This window comes from Bos indicus x Bos taurus, chromosome 13 (genome assembly GCF_003369695.1).
Source record: "Bos indicus x Bos taurus breed Angus x Brahman F1 hybrid chromosome 13, Bos_hybrid_MaternalHap_v2.0, whole genome shotgun sequence".
Taxonomy (NCBI): Eukaryota; Metazoa; Chordata; class Mammalia; order Artiodactyla; family Bovidae; genus Bos; species Bos indicus x Bos taurus.
The window spans coordinates 24919599-24943871 of NC_040088.1; the positions used below are offsets into that span (position 1 = coordinate 24919599).

The following is a 24273-nucleotide window of genomic DNA, read 5'->3' on the forward strand; positions in this document are numbered from 1 at the left end:
TGCGGGTGGACGGGGCGGGGAGCGGGGTCAGGCTGCCCCAGGAGAAATAGAAAACGCATCCTGTCTGATTGGGCCGTCCTCCAGGTTGCGCAGAAAAGAGGACTGTTTGACAGTCCGCGGCCCGCTGGCAAACGATTCTCGATCTTGTTTGAAGGAGCCGGCTGCTAAAATCTGTCTACACCCAGGCTGGGCAGATTCTGTGCGCTGGAAGGGTGGCAGAAACACGGGGTAACGTGGAAATGCCCAGGTGGGGCTGGGGGGCCGGAGGCGGTGGGATGAGAGCCTGTCTCCACCCGCCTCTGGGGGACACTGAGAAGAAGTAGGGGGAGCGGGGATCTGGAGCACTTCTGACTGCGCTGTGCAGGTGCGCCTTTGCCCCACCGCAGAGTCAGGCAAAGGCAAAACGTCCTCCCTTCCCATGCTGGGACGGGGATGGGGGTGGGGTAGCCACAGGGGCGCATGCCCGGCACACAGGGTACTCCAAACACCTCCAAAAGCCAGGGGACGTGTTTCTACTCGGCCAGCCTGCGTCAGAGAGAGGAGACACCGCACCTGAGGTCTTGGGCCCCCGCCCAGGGTGTGGGCAGGACCTGGGGGGGCCTGATGTGGGGTGGGGGGGGTCCCCAACATGGGGTGTCTGGTCTCTTCCATTCAGATTTGCCAACTTCTAGAGGAAGGCCTGGCGCCTGCTGGGAGCCCAACAAAGAGTCATTCTTTCCATCAACCCTCACTGCCTTCTCTGCCAGGGTGCTGGGGTTCTGGTCTCTTTGAGCCTCAGTCTCCCCACCTCTGAAAGGGGGTCCTGGCCACCTGACCCGAAGGGCCGTCCTGAGTATTAAATGCCCCCACCACTGGCCCCACACCCCGCAGGCCCACTCCCTGGTCTGGGTCTCACTGCCCTCACCTGGGAAGTGGGTACAGCCTTACTCGTAGGCAGAGAGGGGGAGGCAGTGGGAACACACAGAATACCACCAGGATCGGGGGTCCCACAGTCTATACCATCCACTGGGGGGACAGTGTGCAGATGACATAAAGCCTCAGTGGCCTCCCCTGCTGGTACTTACAGGGACCCCAATCCACTCAAATAAAGGGGGGGGGTGTTGATTGTGGGCTACATGTCAGAGGACTCATGACAAGCACTTCCCCCTGTTCTGTTTTTGGTTTCCAGACTCATCTTTAATAACTGCTTTTAAGAGGCTGCTTCTAATCTCTGCTCTTCCCACAGCGAACAGCCCACGGGCTCCGCCGACTGTGGGCAGAACCCCTGGTTTCACCCAGACACACGGATGTGAAGGTTCTGGAAGACACCCACTGCTGTGGGGGATACGATGCTGGGGTTTAGAACAGTGTTCTCTCTGGTCAAGAGTTCAACCAGAGCAACAGGAAATGGGAGCCCATGGTCTCCTGTGCCCAGGGCAGGGCCAGCGCTTGGTCAGCACTGCTGTCTAACAGCTGGACTCCAAGGCTACTGACGATGTGACTTGGCCGGGTGACCTATGCAGGACTAGAGAGAACCCAGACGCTTCCTGCACTTGTGAGTTCCTCCTACACACACCTGCTGCCAGTCTCATCCCGCAACCACAGCAGACATTACTAATCAATGAGTGCGCTTCCCCCCCAACCCCTACCCCCAGCCCAGGCCTGGGGAGATTCCTGTCCCCAGAGTCCCAGGAAGTTAAGTGAAACATTTTTCTGCAAACTCTTCTCCAAACATAGATGTAGGGAGTCTTTGAAAGGAAATGATAAAACATGGGGAGTAACTAGAAGTCCTGAAGGACAAGGTCTAGGGAGCTGGGAGGACCACTGATGGACTGACCCCAGGGATTATCACAAACACCCAGACACATCTCTCCGAACCTTTGCCCACACAGGCTCCTGCTGTGTGGGCTCCTGCCTCTCCATCCCGTTCCACTTTCCCAGACACATCTCAGACCCTCAGGGCCTCCCAGATGGCTCCTGAGAAGGAGCAGCTCTTCCCATGAGTGGAGGAAAGTGTCCAAGGGAAAGAAGCCTAGTTCCCCTCACCACGGCCACTGACCCTGACCATCCCAGGTCCTCTGTCCTTCTGTCTTACTCTCAGCTGTGACCACCTCGAGGTCAAGCTGGTGGTCCAGGGCCTTCACCATAACCTTGACCCTGCCCTCCCTCCCCTTACACCAGGTCCAACTGCCGTCCCTGGTACCCTGGAACATGGCAGGACCACCTCTGCCCTGTCTCAACCCCATTCTCCATGCTGCAGCTGGAGATGGGTGTCCACTGGCCTCTGTTACCCCTCCCCCTCCAGCTCTAAACCCTTGCAGGCGCCCCATTACCCCAGCATCAATTCCAAACTCCCCTGAAACCTGGTGAGATCAGACCCCATCCTCCAAGCTCTAAGGGCCCCCGCTTCACCCCTCAGCTCCAGCCATCCTCGTGGCTTTGAAGGTCTCAAAGGCAACTCACAGGCTCTCTGACCTCTGCAGGAACTCTTCATCCCTGGGATGAAATCTTGCTTCTCCTTCTGCAAGGCTGTACCAACAGGTATTGTGGCTTGAATGGGTGATGGATACCGTGTGGCATCCCCATTCTAGGAGCTTCTCCCCAGCACAGCAGAGCTGGGAGGGGTCATTCAGAGCAAGCAACTGGCTGCATCACACAGCAAGTCCTTGGCAGGGCCCAGCCCCACTGGGGTGATTCTCATCCTGGGCACATCACCCCAAACCCAGCCCCTGGCTTCCCCAGCCACCCCCACCTCCCGATGCCATCCTGCACCCTAAGATGCTTCTCTTCATGACTGCCATGGCCTCTGCCCAGGTTGTCTACTGGCTCTGAATTCACCAGGGGGTTAGGAGGCTCTATCCCAAGATGAACAGCATCACAATTACCAAGGTCAAGAGGGATGGCACTCAGGGAGCTGAGTGGGTTAGCTGATGGGTTAGCTCATGTTTGCCCCAATTTACAGATGAGGCAGCTGAGGCTTTTAGTGCCTACAGACCTCACTAGTTAAGAACCAGGCCTAGAATTAGAGCTTCCAACTGTCTCTCTCCTTGGTCAGCGCCAGCTCCCAGGCAGAGACGCCCTGAGCTTCCTGTCACCAGTGGTCACAGACAAGGCGTCTTAGGGACATTTTGGTCTACTCCACCCCGGATGAAGCACCCAGACATGGGGAGAATACGGGGCGGACAGAGCCTGGAGGCTGGGGGATGTGGTAGGGACACATGTCTTCCCACGGGGTTTCTTGGGCTTGGGCTGGGCCAAGCGCTACCCTTGGGATCCGGCTGGCAGCCTGGCCCAGATCTCCTGGCACGGGCTGTGGGGTTTTATTTAGATGGTGTCCGCTGGGCAGCTCTGGGCACACAGGCCCAAGTGGGCGTAGCTCCATCAGGTTTCACGGCGCGTCTCCGCTGGGAGCAGCCTCCAGCATTACAAATCAGTGCGTGTTTTGCTGGGAGGCTGGTCACTGGCTGAGGAGGGGAGACAATGGGCTTCCTCCTCTGAAATGGGTGTCCCTTCACCCTTCCCCTCCCCTTTCTTCTCTGGGGGAAGATTCGGCCCAAGTCCCTTTCTCTGGGGCCTCTCTCCAACCCCTGACCCTCCAGAACAAAAGGGAGCGTGAGCGTCTAGACCGCCGGTCTGAACGTGAGAAGAGGGCATTGTATAACAGGGACGGAGGCCTGCCTCCCGGGTGGAAAGGTCGGGGCACAGCAGGGGCCGGGAGGGGTGTGTGAGGGCCCGACACCTCTGGGGTCCCCCTGCCTGCCCTCCTGGGGGACAGGGATGTGGCCAGAGCTCAGTCCCGAGGATCCGGTTTGGGTGGCTGCCAAGGCTGGATGTGCCATCTCCAAATGAAATGCAGGGAATCCCTCGGCCCATCGCTAAAAAACTAATTCACTCGAGGAACTAATTCACAGGAAGCCCTAGGAGCAGCGCCTGAATGCAGGCACGTACAGAAATGTCAGGGGCTTCCCAGGTGGTTCAGTGGGTAAAGAATCTGCCTGCCAATGCAGACACACAAGCAGACACAAGTTCGATCCCTGGGTCAGGAAGATCCTCTGGAGGAAGGCATGGCACCCACTGCAGTATTCTCACCTGGAAAATACCATGGACAGAGGAGCCCGGTGGGCTACAGCCTGCAGGGTTGCAAAGAGTTAGACATGACCAAAGTGACTGAGCCTGTAAACACACGCACATAAGTCAGCTGTTTATCATGACCAGTTTAGAAGCTTCAAGTGCGTTCCGGGCTGAGGTGACCAGGCTGGGTTAGCAGGGACCCTGGAGGTGAGGAGTGTCTTCCTGCATCCGGAAGGACTTGCTTCGAGTAGCGGAGGGGATGTGTTCTTGGACATCTGGGCGGCAAACACTGGCTGTGTGACTCTACCTTCCTACTCACCCTCTCTGGGCCTCTAGGACACCTTTGTAAAAAGAGGCTAGAGTAAGATCTGTGGTTTCTCAGACTATGTTTTACCAGGAAGACCTCTGCTTTAATAGAAGTCTGACTCAGGAGCTTTGATCTATCGAATGGATGCAGAGGCAGCACTGCTTGGCCAATGTGAGGCCTGGAGGTAAGAGACTGTACAACCACCCCCCATAGCAACTGGGGTCCATCAGACACCCTCTTCATTCTGGGCACCGGCCCAGCCTCTCCAATGGGCATCAGCCCGTTTGAGACGTAGAGGCACAGGCTGCTACCCAGGCAGCCAGGATGAGCAGGAGGCCCCACGGCAGTCTCAGACTCCACGTCTCAGGGAGGAGACAGGGCACCCAGAGGGGACGTCTCCCTCCCCCTCCCCAAAACTGCGGGGGCGTGGTGGGGGCCCTGCACCCATCTCTCCAGCCACTGCTATCCCCCCTTTATCAGCCTGCACTGCAGGTGCCTGGAGACAGGCCTGTGGAACAAACTAATCTCCATGTGACGAGGCTGTGAGCATTTAGACGTCTGTCTCTGTCATTTATCAAATTCTTTGAATTTTTCTCAAATAAGGAGCATGTATCACTTTTTTTCTATCAGAAGAATCAGGCTATTTTCACTGTGAAATTATCATTATCTCTTTAGGGCGGGTAAACATTGCTTTGGGCATTCCAAGAGGTCTTCATGGAAAGGCAGAAGCCTGAAAAGCAAGCACACGGCTGGGCTAGCCGGTAACTCCCCTGCTGGGCCTCTGTCCTAGGAAATGCTCAGAGAGGGCACAAGGGCTTCAAGGCCAGTCCTGACCCACCACAAACCCTGGGGGTGGGCCCTGGACGCCGGCATTGCTGGGGACCCTGCTCATCAGAATCCAAGACCGTGGGGTTTCGAATCTGTATCTCCTACAAGAAAACATAAAAATTCTGACTCCGGGCACACCCCCAGTTTCCAGATCAGCGCCCCAGTGGGCAAGTCCAGAAGTTTCTGTTTTTCAGTTCCATGTCTGAGTTAAGAACCCATGCATCTGATAAAACGGGCTGCACTGGTCCTATGGGACACCCGCGTTTACAACGCTGATGGAAAAGCAGAGGAAACAGAGAAAGCCAGCCCCAGCCTTCAGGCCCGCCTCTCCCCAGTCTCTTCCTGTGGGACTTGGGGAAAGCTGTTTCATGTTCACTGGTTCCCTTACTTCCTGTCTGCCCCACTCAAGTGGGGCTGCCTTCTCGTGGCTGTGAACTTCTAGAGCATTAGACCCAGCACACAGTAGGTGCTCAGCATGGCACCTTGTGTGTTCGTGCTCTGTCACATCTGACTCTTTGTGACCCCACAGACTGTAGCCCGCCAGGCTCCTCTGTCCATGGGATTTTTCAGTAACTGTTCCCTTCTCCAGGGGATCTTCCTGACCCAGGGATCGAACCCAGGTCTCCTGCATTAGCAGGCACTTTCTTTACCAGCTGAGCCACGTGGGAAGTTAATGTGCTCAGTAAATGTGTTGAATTCACGAATGAAATACTGAGGCAAACTACCCATTAGTGAGGCTCCTACATGAGCACAAAATAATAGATGACACACCCACCCAGCCTTCCAGCACACCTGTTAGTTAGGATGGGCTGAGGGCTCCTTTCCTACACCCACAGAAGAGCTTTGAGTCGGGGGCTGGGCAGGGGCCTGGGGCAGGCTCTGAAGGGGAAGGGGCAGATTCACGGGGGTCAAGGTCCCCCACCGTGCCGCAGGGCTGGGTCACCAGGGTCTCTTGGGAAGGATGGGACAAGGGTGAAGGAGGTGCCCGGGGAGCCCAGGTAAGCAAGGCAGGGTCTGCAGGGGGGCCCCCTGTTAGGCAGCAGCTCCCATTCCTCAGAACTCTTCTCCTGGCCCCTGGGGGGAGGGGAGAAGGAACTTTCCCCTGAAGAAAGCACTCGTCTGCGGTGGAAAATGGAATGGGTCAGAGTGGAGACTGGAAGATGCCAGCACCCTCAATCCCTCCCTGAGCAGGGAAGACACTGGCCTGAGGCTAGAGAGCAGGCTGAGGCCAGGTCCACAACTCCAGGTCTGGGTCTTGTCCACGACACACCTACCACAGGTGGCTCAGACCACCTCGCTGGTACCCAGCCTCAGTACTGATGCCACCCCCACTGTGCCTCTACTTCCTGTGGACAGCGGGGTGAAGAGAACCCTGAATGTGCCTGGGAGGGGCTGGTACCTCTAACCTTACGGGAGAAAACTTTCCCTGGGTAGAACGCCTACTCATGCCTCAAAGCCTTGTCTAACTTTCCCCACTACAGCCAAGGGCTTCCACGCCACTCCTTCCTCCCTTCTCATGGGCAGGTCCTAGGGTTCCCAAAGCCATCTCTCCCTCAATACTGGCCACGTCTTAACCATAGGAGAGGCCGCATTGGTGGAGCATCTACAAGGCACCCATCACTCAGTTGAGCAGGTCTTCTCTCCCGAAGTCCTCACTATGACCCCATAACGTGGGTGGCTCTCACCACCCCCATTTTGCAGCGGAGGAAACAGAAGCTCAGAGAGCAGCCGCCCCAAAGACATTCTCCTAAGCTTCAGAGGTCAGAACCTGGCTTTCTTCTTCTTGGATCTGGATCCTCTGCCCGCTCACTCCCTGCACGCCAGGCCTGGCCTCACAAGGACTCTGAAGGCTGCTCCCCTTCAATGCACATCAGATGTGCCCCTGGAACCACAGGGTGGGGCTGATACCCACAGGGCAGCCAGGATCAAGGGCCTGGTCCCTCCCCCAGAAGCCCCCCTCCTCTGCTCCTTCAGGGAAGCTGGGTGTCCATGTGGCCTAAGGCTGGGAAGAGATGGACACGGCCAGTCCTGGTCACAGAATTCCTCGAGGGCCGAGGCTGCCAGATGGAGAAGAGGCAGGACGGCTCTCCCACACTGGCAAGCACCACTGGCTTGAAACCCACTGACGGGGTGACCCATGGAAGCTGGAATCAGTCAGCCTGGAGTCTGGGGCCCCTCTGCCCACTGCCACCTCACCTGGACACTCTTCACAGTCGAGAGAAAGGGCAGAGCTCTGCGACCCCAGGCCACCCTGGACTGGCCAGGCCAGTCCCTCCTGGCGCTGAATGGCAAGGCTGACCAGATCCACAAGGACCATAACCATTCCCTGGCCAAGCCCGTAGCCCACACAGATAAGTGTGGGAGCCAGACTGCTAGGGTTCAGGGCCCGGCCCACCACTCACCAGCCATGAGCCCTCAGGCCGCGCCCTCCCAGCTTCAGCCTGTGCGTGTCTATACAAGGGACCTAGAGATCACAGTCCTGCCGGGGGCGCCGGGAGGACTCCACACTACAGCGCGAGTCCTGGCCCTCATTCTCTGGGACACAGTGCGGCTGCCTAAAAGCTCTTACTCATAGGACTAGTTTCCTGGCTTTCACACCTGATCACAATCAGCTCCTGATTTAGCCCCTGGCATGCGTTAAGGTCTCAGGGGAAGTGATCAGACCAAAATCTACCCAGAATCAAGGAGGTGGGACCAGGGGGTGCAAAGGCCAGACAGGCCCCCGGGCAGTGGAACTACATTGGCCCGGCTCACCTGTGAGCAGGCCAGGGGCCGCTGAGCCTGCATTCCCACCCAGGGGCCAGGACCCATGGGTCTGACGCCTGCCACACGCCCAGGATCTTCCACATTCCAGCCAAGCTGCAATGCCTCTGTGGGCTGCAATAAAAATTCCTAGACAGGTAGTCAGGGAGGCGGCAGGCCCGGATGAGCAGAGGGCAGGGGAGCCGGGGCTGTGTGCTCCCACAAGTAAGGCCAGCGGGTTGAAAGAGCGGCCTCTTTGCCCTTTCCTCTCAGATCTTTCCGGCTGGCCCCAGGCCTGGGATCTGAGACTTGGAGTGCAGGGGCAGGAAGGTCCTTGAGTCTGAGGCTCTTTGGAAGGAAGCTTGGTTCTCCCCATCAGACCAGCTTCTCCAGTGGGGCCCACCAGGGAGCTGTGACACCGCCGAGACACTCAATACCAGCCTCAGAAGGGGTCTTCAAACAGCTCTCTCCACCATCTGTCACATGCTTTGACTGTTTTGAAAATAGTTGAAATGAACACAGCTCTGCCAACCCCCAAGTCAGACAGGCGGCAGGACTTCCTCCAACGCAGGGGCATGACCCAGACATAATCAGGGGATGGTGGGGGCAGTGCAGCAGATGGCCGGTCAGGAGCCCATGCCCCCGTGTGAGGCCCAGGACGGAGCTGGGACCCATGGGACTCTGTACTTCCCTTATGCCTGCCTCTCCCCAAAGCCAAAAAGGTGCATTAGGCGCCTACACAATAAACCAGGTCTATTCTGCAAAATACCACATCATTCCAGGCACTGGAGGGCAATTAAGCTAGGGAGAATTTTTTTTTCTTTTACAAAGAAAGAACACAGAAATCTTGATTCCAACACATACAGAGATCCGAGGACACACAGCTGTGTGGAGCAGGTCATGGATGCCAGGGCAATGGGTTGGCTTCTCCCCACCTTCCTGAGCATAAAGCCAAAGCCTGTCACCTGCAGGAAGCTGCTTGGAGCTGTGTGTCTAGGGGAAGGATGGGGGCTTCCCCCTCCATCCATAACTCCATGCCCATGAACTATCCCCTTGGCTTCCTGCCTCTGACATGACCCTGCGACCTTGATTTCATTAGAACTGAGTTGACCCCGACCTTCAAACGGCCGGCTGACCCTAGTAGGGCAAAGAGCAAAGTGCTGTGAGCCTATAATTGCTTATTAAAGTCCCCTGAGGACTCCTTGCGAAGTGCACCTTAAACATCACTTCAACCAGCCTTTCTGAGCTTTGCCATTTCCAAATACCCTGTTACAGGAATTTACATTTCTTGATATTTAAAAAAAAGTAAATATTCAGTCCCTTTGACTACGCAGCCTTGTTTTAAGCAACACTCATGAAATCAATGATGCACTTTGCTTGTCCCATCCTTCCTAATTTACATTCAACATCTTGTAACCTAAGGACATAACTATTAAATCTAAAATGCCCGTCCACATGCCATCTAAGGTTTTCTCACGGGCTGCCAGTCGGCTTTGGGTCTGTCAACTTCTCTGAACTTACAAAGTCAGGAGGTTATGACTCAAGTGGTGTCAAGGGGTCCCAGATCCAACTCAGCCAAGTATCCTCGTGTGTCCTTGGGCAAGTGATTCCTGTCCTCTGAGCCTCAGTCTGGCTGCCCATCTGAAAAACAGGTCTAGTAACAGCAGCTCCTGCAAAGCTGCAGGTAGCATGGTGCCTGGCATTCAGTAAATACCTATAAGTGAGCTGTGTGTTGTCACATGCAGCCCAGAGAGTCAGCACACTTACTAGCATCCCCATTTTACAGATGAAGAACTGAGGCCTGGGGAGTGACAGAGCCGTGATTCTAAACTGGCGTTCTGTCTCTAAAGCTACTCGCGAGGGTCCTTTCCTTCTTCAGTAAACACTCGAGTCCAAGTGTCAAGGACCCCTTTTGCCAGCTCCACACTCTCCAATGAGGCATGCCCACACAGCTCTATCCCAAGGTCCAAGCTGTCCATCGGCGTCAGCCAGCAGGAACTCAGCCTCAGTGCTCTCTGCCTCTGAGTAACCACCTCCCCAGACATGATTCACACCTGTCTGGGGTCACCCACATCCTCATTCCTGGCAGAGGAATGCGGGCCAGGTGAAGCAGGCTGGAGGACTGGGCTCTGCGGCTGGTGCAGTCATGCCAGGCAGCGGCAGAGGTATGGACTGCTGAGTTTCCAACGCCTCTGCCACTATCCTGAGCCCCCCGTGCTGGAGCTGGACAGACGCCCAGGTCCTCGATGCCCGTTCAGGGGCTCAGATTCAGGTTATAAAACCTCTTCCCCATGAAGGCTCCTGGAATTCCACCGTTAAACAGTCATTCCTTTGGGTTCATGTACCCCTTTGACGAGGCTTTCCCCTGTGTGAACAGCAGCCCTGTGGTTCATCCATACAATGGAGAGCTGCTCAGAAATAAAAAGGAACCACAACTGAGACACACAACACGGATGGATCTCAAAGTCAGGAGGCTGACTGAAAGCAAGCAAAAAGAACATACGGTGTGACTCCATTTATGCAAAGCTCTCCACTCGGAACATTTAATCTCTGGTGATGGAATCTGCAGTGACTGCCTCGGAGGGGCAGGGAGGGGCAAGGGGCAGAGGGGCTTGTGGGGAGCCGGAAGGACCTTCCTCTTGACCTGGATGGTTGTCACAGACACAGACACTTACCAAAACTCATCACAGTGTACACTTACGTCTGTGCACTTTGTGCGTATAAATTATACCTCAATAAACACATCACAGCAGGGGAAAACACAGATTCCAAAAGGATGTTTAACAACTGAAGGGAAGAGAAGGGGCAGCTGGTGAGATCTGACTGGGCCTTTGCAGTATCTTCCTTCTCACAAGAACCCCGGGTTTCAATTAAGCCTGTTTTACAGAGAACAAAATTAAGAAGGGAGGAGATGGGGAGAGATGGTAGGGGACAGAGGTAGGAGCAGGGCTCATCGGGGGCTTCAGTGATGGGAAAGCCTTAAGTCTGGAACATTCTGCCTTTGGCTACAAGCCCACCAGTGCCCTGTGTGAGTGATGTCCCTTCAAGAAGCAAGGTGCCACCCCCAGTGAAGCAGAAAGCCACACAGAGGCAAACCAAGAATGCCGGAGGCAAAAGGAGAGGGCAGATCCAGTCGAAGGCCAGGTTTCAGGCCGTGGCTGGCAGCCACAGGAAGCAGAAGAGGAAGCCAGGACACCAGGTGCTTGTCCTCATCCTGGCGAAACCAGGTGCCCCACCATTACCCAATAGACAATAACATACAGCCCCTGGCTACCACTCCAGCCACCAGGCCCCAGACCATCCCCCTGCACCATGGCGGGCAGAGGCCTCAGGTGTTGCCCGCCTGTTCAAGCACCTGGCCCAGAACGTCAGACGGGTGCTGGAAGGCGAGGCCCGGGCCCCATGGGCCCGGCTGCCCGACTCACGGTGCAGCTTGCAAGCGTTGCTCCAGCCTGGCTCGCGCGGAGTCCCGCCAGCCCGCTGTCCTCACGGTGATGACATTATTAGTGGCAGTGCTCCCATCAGCCACAGAAGGGTTTCGTGCCCAGGTTTCCTGTACTTCCTCAACTGGATCTCAGTTTCTCTATCTGCAAGCACTGCCGGGTGGGGGCCAGCCCAGCGGGATTTGCTGCACCCTGGAATTCCCTGGGAAGTTTAAAGAAGCTCCGCTCGCACCCTGGGGTGCGTCTGAGGGTCAGGGTTGCAGAGGTACTGTGGCTGTGGCTTCCACGGTCAGCAGAATGGAGAAGGGCAGGGTTGAGAAGGGGACTGGAGAGGATCCTCAGTGGAATGGTCTCCGGACCCTCTTCTCACCCCTCTGCCAAGCAACCTCGCCAGAAGCCCAGTACCCCACAGGTCATCATGACCCCTTTCTCCTGTCAACGGCAATCCGACCCAGGACAGAGCTCTGCTCCCACTGGCCCCGAGCCCCGGGATGACTGCCCATGACCATTCCAAGAAGGAGAGTGCGCAGAGGAGGGAGGAACAGGACGCCAGGCCAGCTGCAAAAGCCGGAGGGCAAAGGCAGGAGGCCTGGAGTCAGCCACACCAGCACACGGGTGACAGGTGGTTATGAAGCTGGGGGGAGAGACTCTGGAGCCCTGCGGCCCAAGATCAAGTCCTGCTCTGCTCCTGGCTGGCGATCTCTGCACCCTGGCACATGCCCTGGCTCCGCCTCCTCCATGCCAATGAGGCTGCCACAAGGGCGTGCATGATGCTTGGTGAGCATCTGAGAGCCACAAAACCACTAAGGAGATCGCCAAGAAAATAAAACAAACAAAGTCACTGGGGGCTCAGCCCCCAGATACTGACTGTCCAGCTTCTCTCCTCTCCTGCTCTTTTTTTTTAACCCCATCCCCATCCAGAGCTCATTCTCACTAGAGTGTAAAGGAATGCCACAACGCACATTCAAGGTGAAAACAGAGGTTTCTGTGACGTTTGAGTTGGTGACCCCGACTGTAAAGAAAGACAACTGAAGTACTGTCTGGGGGGGCAAGAGTAACATGGGTAGGGGTCTTATTCCAGATCTCATCAGGAACAAGTCCAGAGAACTGTGAGGAACCCAGGCCTGACAGCTGAAGCTGGGATTTGGGTCACATCGAGGTGGCGGCACAGCCTTAGATCTGACAGTAGGGACGGTTCCTGACTTGTCAGGCAGCCCAAGGGCCTCCATGTAACATGCTGAGCAGATGGGGAGTCTCGGTGGCTGCGTGCAGGACTGATTCCTCCTCTTCCAGGATTTCCGCAGCCCTTGATGCTTCCCCGTGCTGGCACTGATTAGCAATGTCTGCCACGGGCAACAAGCGGAGTGCTGCCTCAAATGCCGTGTACTCATTCTTGATCCACACGGTGAAAGTCTCAAAGCAGCTCAGTAAGTACCAGCTAGATTCTCTTCTAACTGTGTTAAAGACATAGAGGAGCTGGGAATCCACAGATACCTGAGCTGATGCAGAGGACAGGAAACAATGGAGCAAGTCACACGGACAGAAGAAACCGGACAAGAGGACATCGGGAGAAAGGGCTGCAGGAAGAAATATTCCTTATCTCAATAGACCAACTTCTGGATTATGCACTAGCAGCCAGGGCCTAGATTTATGTGGACGATTGGAGGTTGGAATCTTAATTGTACCTCTAGGCCAAGTAGCAGGTGACTCTAATCACTCTCCAGATGGGAGGACAGTGATATTTTTATTTAGGGCCAAAAGTAACTAATAAAACTAGACAAAATAGTGGCTCCACGTGTAAGTCTCCAAATACTTAAGGTTAATGCAAAGCCTTGACAACCGCAAACAGCTAGTAACTATCCTTGTTAGAGAAATGGAGAGGGGATAGGCGTGGCCCCTGGCCCTTGAATGTGTATTGTGTGTATTCAGTCACTAAGTTGTGTCTGACTCTTGGAGATCCCATGGACTGTAGCCTGCCAGGCTCCTCTGTCCATGGGATTCTCCAGGCAAGAATACTGGAATGGGTTACCATTTCCTTCTCCAGGGGCTCTTCCTGACCCAGGGACTGAGCTTGCCTCTCTTACACTGGCAGGCAGATTCTTTACCACTTGAGCCATGTAGGAAGCCCCTTAAGCCTGGATATTTAAACTGTTCCATGGTGGACCCAGTGCAGAGACTTTTTAAAAAGGCAACATTCTCTGCCTTTGTGGCTTTTGGGTTGAAAACTCTGCTTGAGGCTTGATGGGGGTGTCCTTACATGTCAGCCTGCTCAGAGATAGGCAACCATAAATGTGGGAGAGATACACCCGAGATAGGAGTGCATTTAGCTGTGGTCCATCAAGGACCATCAACAGTAGCAAATGCAGGGATGCTCAAAGGGCTGGCCGGCGTTATTTAATCGGTTATACTCACCAATGTAATTGACACCCTTCCCATCACTACGATACAGCCACCTCCCTCTCCCATATCATAAACAGATGAGGAAAAATCATTTCCCTATGGCCGTGACCCCCGTTGGCTGTTCAGTTCAGCCCCTTATGAATCAGTCTGGGCTCACCGCGACGGCATTCTGAAATGACTGCACGATAACGGGGCGGCACAGACACCAATAAATGAATCATGCCTTCCCCAGGACCAAACCTTTGGCTTTTACAGACACCAATTACAAAGGAGAAAGAAAAGAACAAAGAAATTACTCAGGGTGTTTGCACAAAGTTGATTCATAGGTTTACAGAATTATTACCGACTAAACTGTTTTCAGGAAGGCAATTAGACCTATGACCAGCCTGAATTCTCAGACTTGGGAATTTGCAAAATGGGGGCCCTGGCAGTCACCAAATTCCTGCAGGGCTCTCCAGGCTGAAAGGAGCCTCCCTGTCCCCGCTTCACTTTCTACTTTCTTTTGGACATTTATTTAAGACCTTAAAATGTACAGCCACATGAGCAGTGTCTGGATGTAAGCACATATGCACTGAGTCTTACCAAATGTCTTGGTATTAACGTTTATTTCATTTATCTAAGCGTAGCAACCACAACAGACCATACAGATTCTCCTTTCCCTGATCAGGGTTTTGAAACACATGACCTACAGTCACCAAACTCTTCTGTCACTTCTCAACTGACATCCACTGGAGGAATATCAGCTACTCTACCTGGTATAAAATTTAGGTTGATTCAGGAACAGTTTGTGGTGGCCACGTGCAAATTCTGAGCTTCGCCAGTGGAAGTGTGGCCTCTGGGACCGACCACCCCACAGGGCTTGGGTTGATGCTTGTTGACCAGGCATCTGAACCTTTTGTTGTTGTTGTTCTTTAGTTGCTAAGTTATGTCTGACTGTTTTCCGACCCCATGGACTGTGGCTCCCTGCCATGCTCCTCTGTCCATGGGATTCTCCAGGCAAGAATACTGGAGTGGGTGGCCATTTCCTTCTCCAGGGGATCTTCCTGACCCAGGGATCGAACCTGTGACTTGACACTTGTGGGCCAGGCATCTGAACCTTATGGGGTAGCTTGAGCACAGCAGAAAGCATCCCCCTCAGCAATGTCTGACTCTGGTGGGCAAAGTCCCATGAGTGAGAACAAATCTGAGCTCACCCCTGGCTGATACTCTCAGCGGCAGCCTGTCTTACCAGCAGCTGCCTGGACCAACTCGGGCAATGCAGAACAAGGGGGCAGTGGGGCCGTCCTGCCAAATCCACTCTGGATGAGCAGTTGGCAACCAGGTACCCAAGACGAGTGGGGCTGAGAAAACCTCTTCAGAGAAAGGGCGGTTTCTTTGCCACACATGTGCAGGAAAACGGACTCAGCACCCATTTCTATTGCTTCCGAAGGTTTCATCTGCAAGGGAGCCCAGGGTAAAGCCAAGGAAAGCCTCAGGTTCAGTCCTAGCACGCCTGCAGGCAGAGGTGGGGAGGTCCTCCCATGGCCTTGAGTAGAGGGATCTCAGAGATGTCTCCTAGTCTTGGGTGGAATGTACCCATCTTAAAATTTTCTGCATGTTTTATACTATCAATACATGTATGTATATTTCTTATATCCAGTGATACATGGTTTTATGGGCTTCCCTGGTAGTTCATTGGTAAAGAATCTGCCTACAATGAAAGACACATAGGAGATGTGGATTTGATCCCTGGATCAGGAAGATTCCCTGGAAGAGGGCATGGCAACCAACTCCAGTATTCTTGCCTGGAGAATACCACGAACAGAGGAGCCTGGATAGCTACTGTCCACAGGGCCAAAAAGTGTCAGAAACAACTGAAGCAACTGAGCACACGTGCATGAACATGGTTTTATATATTAAAGCATATATTTTTGTATCCTTAACCACTGACACCCAAACAGATTCATGGCTGAATGTGTCACTTTGTCCCCACCTGCAAAGCCAGGCATGGAAACACCAGCTCCTATAGACCTTAAGGACCAACAGAGACTCTCCTGTCCCTAAAGCCCAACGTGACCTGCACGTGTTTCCCCATCTGTATGGTCAAGGTTGGCAGGCAGGCCAAGGGCCCGGAGTTTACAAAACCTCACTGTGGGCTCCCAGCAGCCCCGGGGGCAATGAAGGAACACCATAATCCACTCTTTCACCCACTGTTTCATTATTTATTGAACATCTACTCTGTGCCAGTATCACACAGAAGTGGTATCCATCCCAAGTAGAATGTGGCACTGCTGCCAGCCCCCATCACCACCAAAGGCCATATCAGGGACAAAAGATATGGGACCACTTCTCCAAACATCGAAGGGAAGCTGGTGTCTCAAACCCACGTGACTGCTTAACGGTTCAGTTGTATCTGTCCAGCCCCGGGGAGCCGAGCCCTGGCGCCACGCATGGAGCACCAGGAGGTGTTTCTAGAGGACAGTGGACAGTGGGACATTAAGAGCTGGCTTGTGGAGGTCAGAGTCACTCAGATTTTACACTCATTACTAAATAAGTAAAGCTCTCTTTTGGGCCAGGAGAGCCGTTTCCCAAGCCCACTGATACAACAGTGCATGACTGTAGTTACGAATATATCTGAGGGCTTCCCTGGTGGCTTAGATGGTAAAAAAAAAAAAACCGCCTGCAATGCAGGAGACCCAGATTTGATCCCTGGGTCAGGAAGATCTCTGGAGAAGGGAATGGTAACCCACTCCAGCATTCTTGCCTGGAGAATCCCATGGACAGAGGAGCCTGGTGGGCTACAGTGCATGGGGTCACAAAAGAGTCAGACATGACTGAGTGACAAACACTTTCACTTTTTCTTTCCATAAATACATCTGAAGGGAAAGAAGAGAAATCAGACTCCACATTTCCCGAAGCTTTCGACATCGGAGCAAGTGCACTGCAGAGGCTCCGACAATAAGTCCAGAGACTTACCCCTTCTTCCTTCCACCCCTACCCCAAAACAAATGCATTATCAGACTGTGCGGGAAAATTAGGAAGATCCACTCACTACCTGGAACCTCACAGTAGCTGCCTCACCCCTTCCAATCTACGGGTCTCACAGTTACGTTGGAGCCAATGCCAAACGGAAAGGGCAACCAAAGCAAGTGTGTGCAGAAAAGAGTTACCCTAGAAATCCTCCTTCTGGGGATGTGGGGCAGGTCCTGGTGATGTGCCTTTGTCACTTCTAAGCTCTTGTGTGTGTGCTCAGTCATGTCCAACTCTTGTGACCCCATGAACTGTAGCCTGCCAGGCTCCTCTGTTCATGGGATTCTCCAGGCAAGAATACTGGAGTGTGTTGCCATTTCCTTCTCCAGGGGATCTTCCTGACCCAAGGATTGAACTTGAGTCTCCTGCACTGGCAGGCGGATTCTTTACCACTGCGCCACCTGGGAAGCCTAGTGGCACTAAAGTGACACTGAGAGACCCCCAACCTCCCTGGGCGAGACGGCGGTGGCAGAGGAGTGTCTGCGTGGGCTTCTGCACCTGCCCTCACGACCCCCAACCTCCCTGGGCGAGACGGCGGTGGCAGAGGAGTGTCTGCGTGGGCTTCTGCACCTGCCCTCACGACCCCCAACCTCCCTGGGCGAGACGGCGGTGGCAGGGGCGTGTCTGCGTGGGCTTCTGCACCCGCCCTCACGTAGGGCTCTGAGGTCTTCAGGAGAGATGGTGGGAGGAGGATGGGAGGGCACACAGCTTCCTGCCCCAAACAGTGGAAATGTCTCTAGTATTCAAAACGGCATTTTGTGCTAGAGGTGCTTTTGATTGCTGGGAGACTGTCTTGACAATTTCTGAAGTGGGTGTTAACCTCCCCGCTGTTCTGCAGAGGGGCAAGTGGAGGCCCAGGATGGAACCCCAAAAGGATGGTCTTGCAGATCTACATCCTGACCACATCCTGTCCTGCCTGGAATCTCTTAGGAGTCTGCCTGTCCTTCCCTTCCATCCCCCTTCATATACAAAGTACCAACCAGGTTCAGAATATAATGAACAAAACTGATACTATCTCCAACCTCTTGGCACTTGGCAACCAGAAGAGAGAGAGATGACACAACTCATTACACAACATTCAACACTATGGATAGGTCTGGAAGGACAGACCCAGAGAGGGCTCGCAGAGCCCAAACAGGAATGACTAGTCTGGGATGCTCTGCTCCACGCAGGTCCCCTGTAAAGTCTAGATAATCATCATTTCACCAGGCCAGAAGGCTGGCATGCCCAGACCCCGGACGACCTGGAAATCCTGGAAAAGTAAAGATATGGCCCCTCCAGGGACAGTCCTGGGTGACTTTCCAAGCCCCTGACACCAGATCAGATGGTGGTAGTTTGGAGGTGGGGGAAGGAGCTGGAGACAGCGACAGCCTGATGCAAGATACATGTTTGATGCAGACCTTTCCAATGAACAGTCAGCCAGCGCACTGCTAGAGTGAAAAGGACACAACTGTGTGGCCTGAGATTTGTTGGTGCTTCTCCCTAATGAATGGGAGTTGCTGTGGTGTCATGGGGAAGAAATCACAGGAGCATGGGCTGCAGGGTCAGGGCACTGAGATGTGAAATCCCAGCAGAACATCAGTTCCTGGCTGTGTGACCTGGATCAAGTGTCTTACCCTCTCTGATTCCCACTATTTGTATCTGCAAATTGGTGACAGCAACAGCTCTCTTCCAGAGTTGTTTTGAAGATGGAGAAAAATGCGTCACTAGTGCCTGGCACACAATAAGCTCTCCATATCCAGCTAGGAAAGGGAGTGGAAACAAAAATCCATCAGTCACCCTGGAAACAGAAGACAGAAGCTGCTCTGTGGCTCTGGGAAAGCCTGGGGATGCCCCAAACCTTTCTCGGCCTCTCCTGGGGTGCCGAAGCCCCAGCTCCTGTTGGCAAGCCATTCCGGGCCCTTTCCCAGCTTGCCGACAGACACCTCACGGATGCCTGAGGAGGCCCTGGCGAGACCCTGCGGTGTCAGGGTTTGGCTTTGTGGTGTCACCCAAAAGAAAGAGAAGTTGACACGACTTCAGATGCTGGTGGCTCAGAGGCTGAGACTTGAGACAACCCCCACCCCCCGGAAAAGAAGAATGGAGTATCTATATGATGGCCACCCCCCGACCCCCATACAGTCACTTGTTAAAAATGGAAATGAATTTTCAAAACAAGAGCCTCACACCCACATTCTGAGTCTCTGGGCTGTGAGCTCCCATCTTAAGGAATGGATCCAGTGGGTATCTGAGGTCAGGATGGTGCTGACTTCAGGGCTGCACACAGCCCCAGAGCCCAGCTTCTGCCTCCAAAGTGGGCTGTGGGCTCCAGGAACCCAGCAGGGGACCCTAAGAGATGTCTGGAGCTTCTAGACCAAGGGCGGATGTGCTGGGGGTTTGCCAGCCAGGGACAATGACACACACAAATATTCAGTCACCTCCACTCTCAAGGTCATGATCCCGCACGGGCCTGTTCATTCCAACATTCCCAGCCAATTCTGGCACCCCAGGCTCAGAGTGGGGAAACCCTCTTCTGAAGGTCTTCTCAACAGGTGATGGGCCAGAGTGTGACTGCTGGGGACAGGACAAGTAGGTCATCAGGCCAAGTCCACCCACTGTCACTGCCGACCCCCAGAAACACACAGTGCAAACAGCAGGCCAGACTCCTCGAGAATCCTCACAACACCCCAGCACACGGGAGCTGTTGTCACCCAGCCTGACAGATGGGCCGAGGGACATGGGACATAGCCAGCATGCTGATACGGGGGCGGAGCTTCCATCCCTCTGGCTCTGAACCCACTGTGGTCCTCGGGCTGGAAAGGGTCTGCAAGCAGGTGAGAAAACAAGAAATAGCTTGTACTTAAAATCCAGGAGTTTTACAACAAAATCTAGCTCGGTCCCCTGAAACTGGGAGATCTGGCCTCATGGGGCACTTCTGCCCTTGGTTCTCTGCAGCTCCGCCCCCCCCACCCCGAGGACAACAAGTTTGCCACCCTGAGCTGTCCTCTTCGGGCCTCGGGAAGCCCCCAAGCAGCGGGTACATCCTTTCTGCTCCACGGGCTCACAAAGATGAACAGGCATGCGGCACACACAGCACCCAGCCCTACCCCAACCAAGGGTACCTCACACGCACACACAGGCACACGTGCATACAACACCTTTTAAAAAGCACAGAATGGGTCCTCAGCCTTGATCTGCTACTCAGCACGTGCACCAAAGTGCCCAAGGCCGGCAGGAGTATAGCTTCCAACACTCAACCTGTCAGAGCTCCTTCTCTTTGTTCAGGATCCCAGGTGCCCAGCTGCCTGCCAACTTCTCTCTGGGTGATAACACCAGAGGAGACAATGCCACGCAGGCCTTCCTGGTGGGGGTCCACCACCAGCACCCTCCTCTCCAACACTTTCTTATGATTTGACAATTGCCAGACCCATAAGCATTTAAAAACCCTGGCCCTGGGCTAGATGAGGTGGGGCAGGTACATGGAGGCGGGTACTTAGGCACACCTGAGCTGGTTGCTCTGGGATTACTGGGGTGCAAATGGATCTTTCGCATCTTGCAGTCCCAAACGTAAGAAGTGCCTGCCCCACTCCCTGCCTCCAGCCTCCTCTCCTCTGCAGCCTCACCCACAGCTCCATCTCCCTTCTCTTTCGAAGGGAGAGTGCATATATTTGCACAACTCATCAGGGAGGAAGTGTGTGTGCACTTTTTTTCCTTTTTATTTTTCTCACATGCCCAGAAGAAGCTGTAACCATTCCCAACACCAAGAGAAGCTGGTAGGAAAGGCAGAAAGGGCTAGCAGCTGACTATGTGAACCCATATGTGTGCATGTGTGTTTGCATGCCGAGGGGTGTGTGTGGACACGCACGTGTGTGCTTGTGTATGCATGTGTGCACAAGAGCCACTAGTGGTTCTGTGTTTGGACAAACACTAAGCTCACCCCTGACCTCAGATCACACTAAGCGATGTAGCTGGCTTGACCCAGGCCTCCTGGGAGGCCATGGCCAAGGGCCTGACCTGAGATCCAGTCAAAACTCAGCCTCTTACAGCACCTCAACCTAAAACCCAGGCAGAAAACATGTGGGTTAGAAGTCCCAACTGAGAGGGCCCACGGGTGTAAAAGCTGATGTTGAATCAATAGTTTAACCAGAAACCTGAAATATCTGTTTTCATGGGTGCCTGCGTCTTTCCTGGTGGTAAAAGCAAATTTAAAGCGAAAACCGGAAATTTCATCAAGAAGGAGCTCCAATCTTCCCTGTGTGGCACACAACAGGTGCTCAATAAAGGCTACGTGGATGAGTGGCAGATGCCAACTTGGGCTTCACAGGGACTGATTTCGGAAGGGAACTGATGATCATCTCTGTCCTCTTCCCCGACCCAGTCCCCTTGGAAAAGCCAGTAACTGATTATAACAGTAGTTGTCAGCCAGGGACAATGTGCCTCTCAGAGGGCACCTGCCAAAGTCTGGAGACATTCTTGGTTGTTACAACTTGGTGGGGGAAGGACAATCCTATTCCTGATCTCTAAAGGGTAGAGGCCAGGATGCTGAGTAAAACGCCAACACCCAAGACAACCGTCCCCTTCGTCCCAGCAAGGAACTGTCTGGCCCAGGCATCCTAGAGCCCGGGTTGACATTCCCCGGCATTCAAGTGTTACACATGCATAGCACACGTGCCACACAAACTGCCAGAAAACTGGGCTGTCCTGTGAGCTTCTGAGTCTCTAGTGCTGAAGAAGATTTTCGGGATCGGAGGAGAGGTCAGAGAAGAGGAATCAGGGACTTATGATGCCAGTGTTTAAAAAATAAACGCTCCCACATTAGACACTGCTGCAGAGATGCAGGGCAGGGTTAGGGCAGGGGCACCTCCCAGGATCCTCCTGAAATACTGCCACCAGAACCAACAGTTGGTTATTGTCTGGCCCCACAATTCAGCCTGTCCAGAAAGCAGAGTGGGCACCTGGCTGCCCCCAAAAGTCTCAAGCAGAAGCTGGAGGAGAAAGGGGGTGATTTCTAACAGGCGCAGAAGAACTAAAAAGAGGTCAAAGAATGCCAAGAAAAATGCAAACGTATACCAGGAGGAATCCTTTCCTCAAAAGTCAGTGCATCCGACTCCTCAGCGATCATCTCCAGTGGGCTGTCACTCGAGCTGGCTGTGTCTGATTCTAAGACCCCTGGCTCATTTACAAAACGGGTGTATTTTTTCAAGGGGTGTGTTCTGGGAACAGTGAATTCCCATCAGACAGCAGCCCTCACCCCTCAAGGCTCAGAAAAGATGGGGGCCCCTGGAGAGTCTGGGCAGTGTCTTGTCAAAGTCAAGATGATCCTCAGAGCCCACCCAATTCCCAGTCTCCTGGGGGCAAAGGAGATGCTGCTGATCTCCAGCCCACAAGGTGAAGGTGGACCCCTACTCTGGGGCCCCCATTCCATAATCAAGATGGTGTGTGCATTCCACGAGCACCTACGTCTAAGCGTTGACTGGGGGCCTGGGCAAAGCTTTTCATTGTCACTTCCCTGCATCTCTAAATTGAGGGTATGAACCCCGGTTGTGAAATCTGGTGCCACTGACGTCCACACCAGGGCCCAGCACTATTCAAGCCAGACTTTGGAGGGGAGAGGTCTCATCTTAAAAGGTGGTAGAGTTTGTTTGTTTTTTCAACCATCATGGTCTCCTTTTTCAGATGAGAGAGCTGAGGCCCAGAGAACTTAAGGGACTGCCAAGGGACATCTCTTCATCTCTAGAAGAGGAGCCACCTGGACACTGCCCTTCAGCCCACTTCCAAATCCAACTCTGACCTACTTGAACCCCCAACTCAGGCCACGGGAAATGCACAGTGGCCACTGTCCATTTCTTTCCTTCCTTTCATCCTTCCTTCTTTCTTTTTGTATAAAGAAACTCCAGGCCTTAAAGGCTTCCTCATCAGACCATTTCCGGGAAACCTGATTAGCACTTGCAACAAACTGTTATATTATACCTGCGCTTTAGAGACCGCTTCCCTCCCTGCCCTGGGCTTTCTTCCAGGAAGCAGGGGCCATGTGTAAAAAATACACGGAATATGGTGACTAATGGGCCACCTCGGGGCCAGCTGGAGCAGGCCCGGGTTCCAGGCGCACTAACCTCAAGGGTCCCTCTCGGATGCCGATGCACAGCAGTCACAACAGGCAACGGACTTAACAGCCCCTCCGTGTCAGCCAAGATACTGTCAGGGCTAGTTAGCCCAAGAAGGCACAGAAATAAAAATGAATTTTTTAAAAAGTCCTGAACACAAAGGAAGAAGAGTGGAATGTCTGACTGTGCCCAGCCCTCATAATGGATAAGTTCTGGCTGACACCGCCGACCCCTGGTGGGGCAGGGGGAGCTCCCTAAGGCAGCTTTACAGGAGGGGGAGAAATAAAGCACCACAGAGGGACGAAGCTCTCCAAACGTGTGCGAACATATTTTAATAATATCCTCGTGCATTTCATTAGCCTCCCAAGTTCACAAAGGGCCTTTGGAAGCAATGTGGTTTAGTGCAACTCAATTCCGCAAACGCTGGCTCTGGGCAGGTTCTCCTGGCATCTCGCTGGCCTGGCGTGGGGCAGCTGGGAGGGGTGGGGGGGGCGGAGCAAGGCTTTCAATTCCAGGACTGGAGGGCGGGGAAGGGGGGGCACGGGCAGATGGAAGGACCTACCACCAAAGCCAGCCAGCCTGCCCCAGCCTGGCCGGTCACGGGTTATTTTTACCTCTTGCGCTTCACTGTACAGGCTCAGGGGCCGAAAACTGTGGCAGCCGCCTGCGGAAACTGGCTTATGAGTCACCCAGTGACTGCCCTCGCCTTGGTGGCGGCTGACTCTGGACTCCTGGTCCCAGCTGGAAGGCTGGCCCTTGCAGGGAAGGGCTGTGTGCCACCCCCGCCTGGAGTGACTGGGGGCAAAGACTGGGAATCTGAAGCTCAGAGAGGCAAGAGGTCCCCAAAAGGATGGGCAGGGGTAGGGAGTATAGGCTAGAAGGCAGTCCCCTGGCAGTGGCAGTCAATTCACCACCTAGACCAAAGCCCACATGGGTGGGCTACGGATGTTGGGACTCCAGGCTTATTCCCCTCTCAACTCCTCCGAGTGCAGGGCCAGTCAGCATCAAGCTTCAAACACTCCCCTCCCCACCCTAAGTCTACCTCCCCCTTTCGGAGCAAGGCAGTCCCAAATACAGACAGCCCCAAACTTTGACTCATTTGTAACCACCGTCCCAGCCAGACTGAGCCAAGCTGTCCAGACAGAGGCTATTTATAGGTGCGTCGGGGACACAGACACTCACACAATGACACACACTCAGGATCCACGTCTCGCCAGCGCTGAGCCCTGGACTCGGAAACCTGGACACAAATGGTCCCCAGACCCTCAGAGAGACGCACACATTCAAAAGAGGTACCCAGACCCGGACACATAGGGACTCAGAGACCAAGAAGACTCGGGCACACACTCCTGGGGCAGCCAGACACACAGAGAGGGAAGCCGAGACCCAGACAGAGACACACAGTCACAGC

The 24273-nt window shown here is 54.1% G+C and overlaps 1 protein-coding gene across 2 annotated transcripts in view; it reads right to left on the reverse strand.

Moving 5' to 3' along the window:
- The window catches only part of PMEPA1 (prostate transmembrane protein, androgen induced 1), a 56930-nt gene that overhangs the window by 31558 nt on the left and 1099 nt on the right, over window positions 1-24273 (reverse strand). The window lies entirely within an intron of this gene.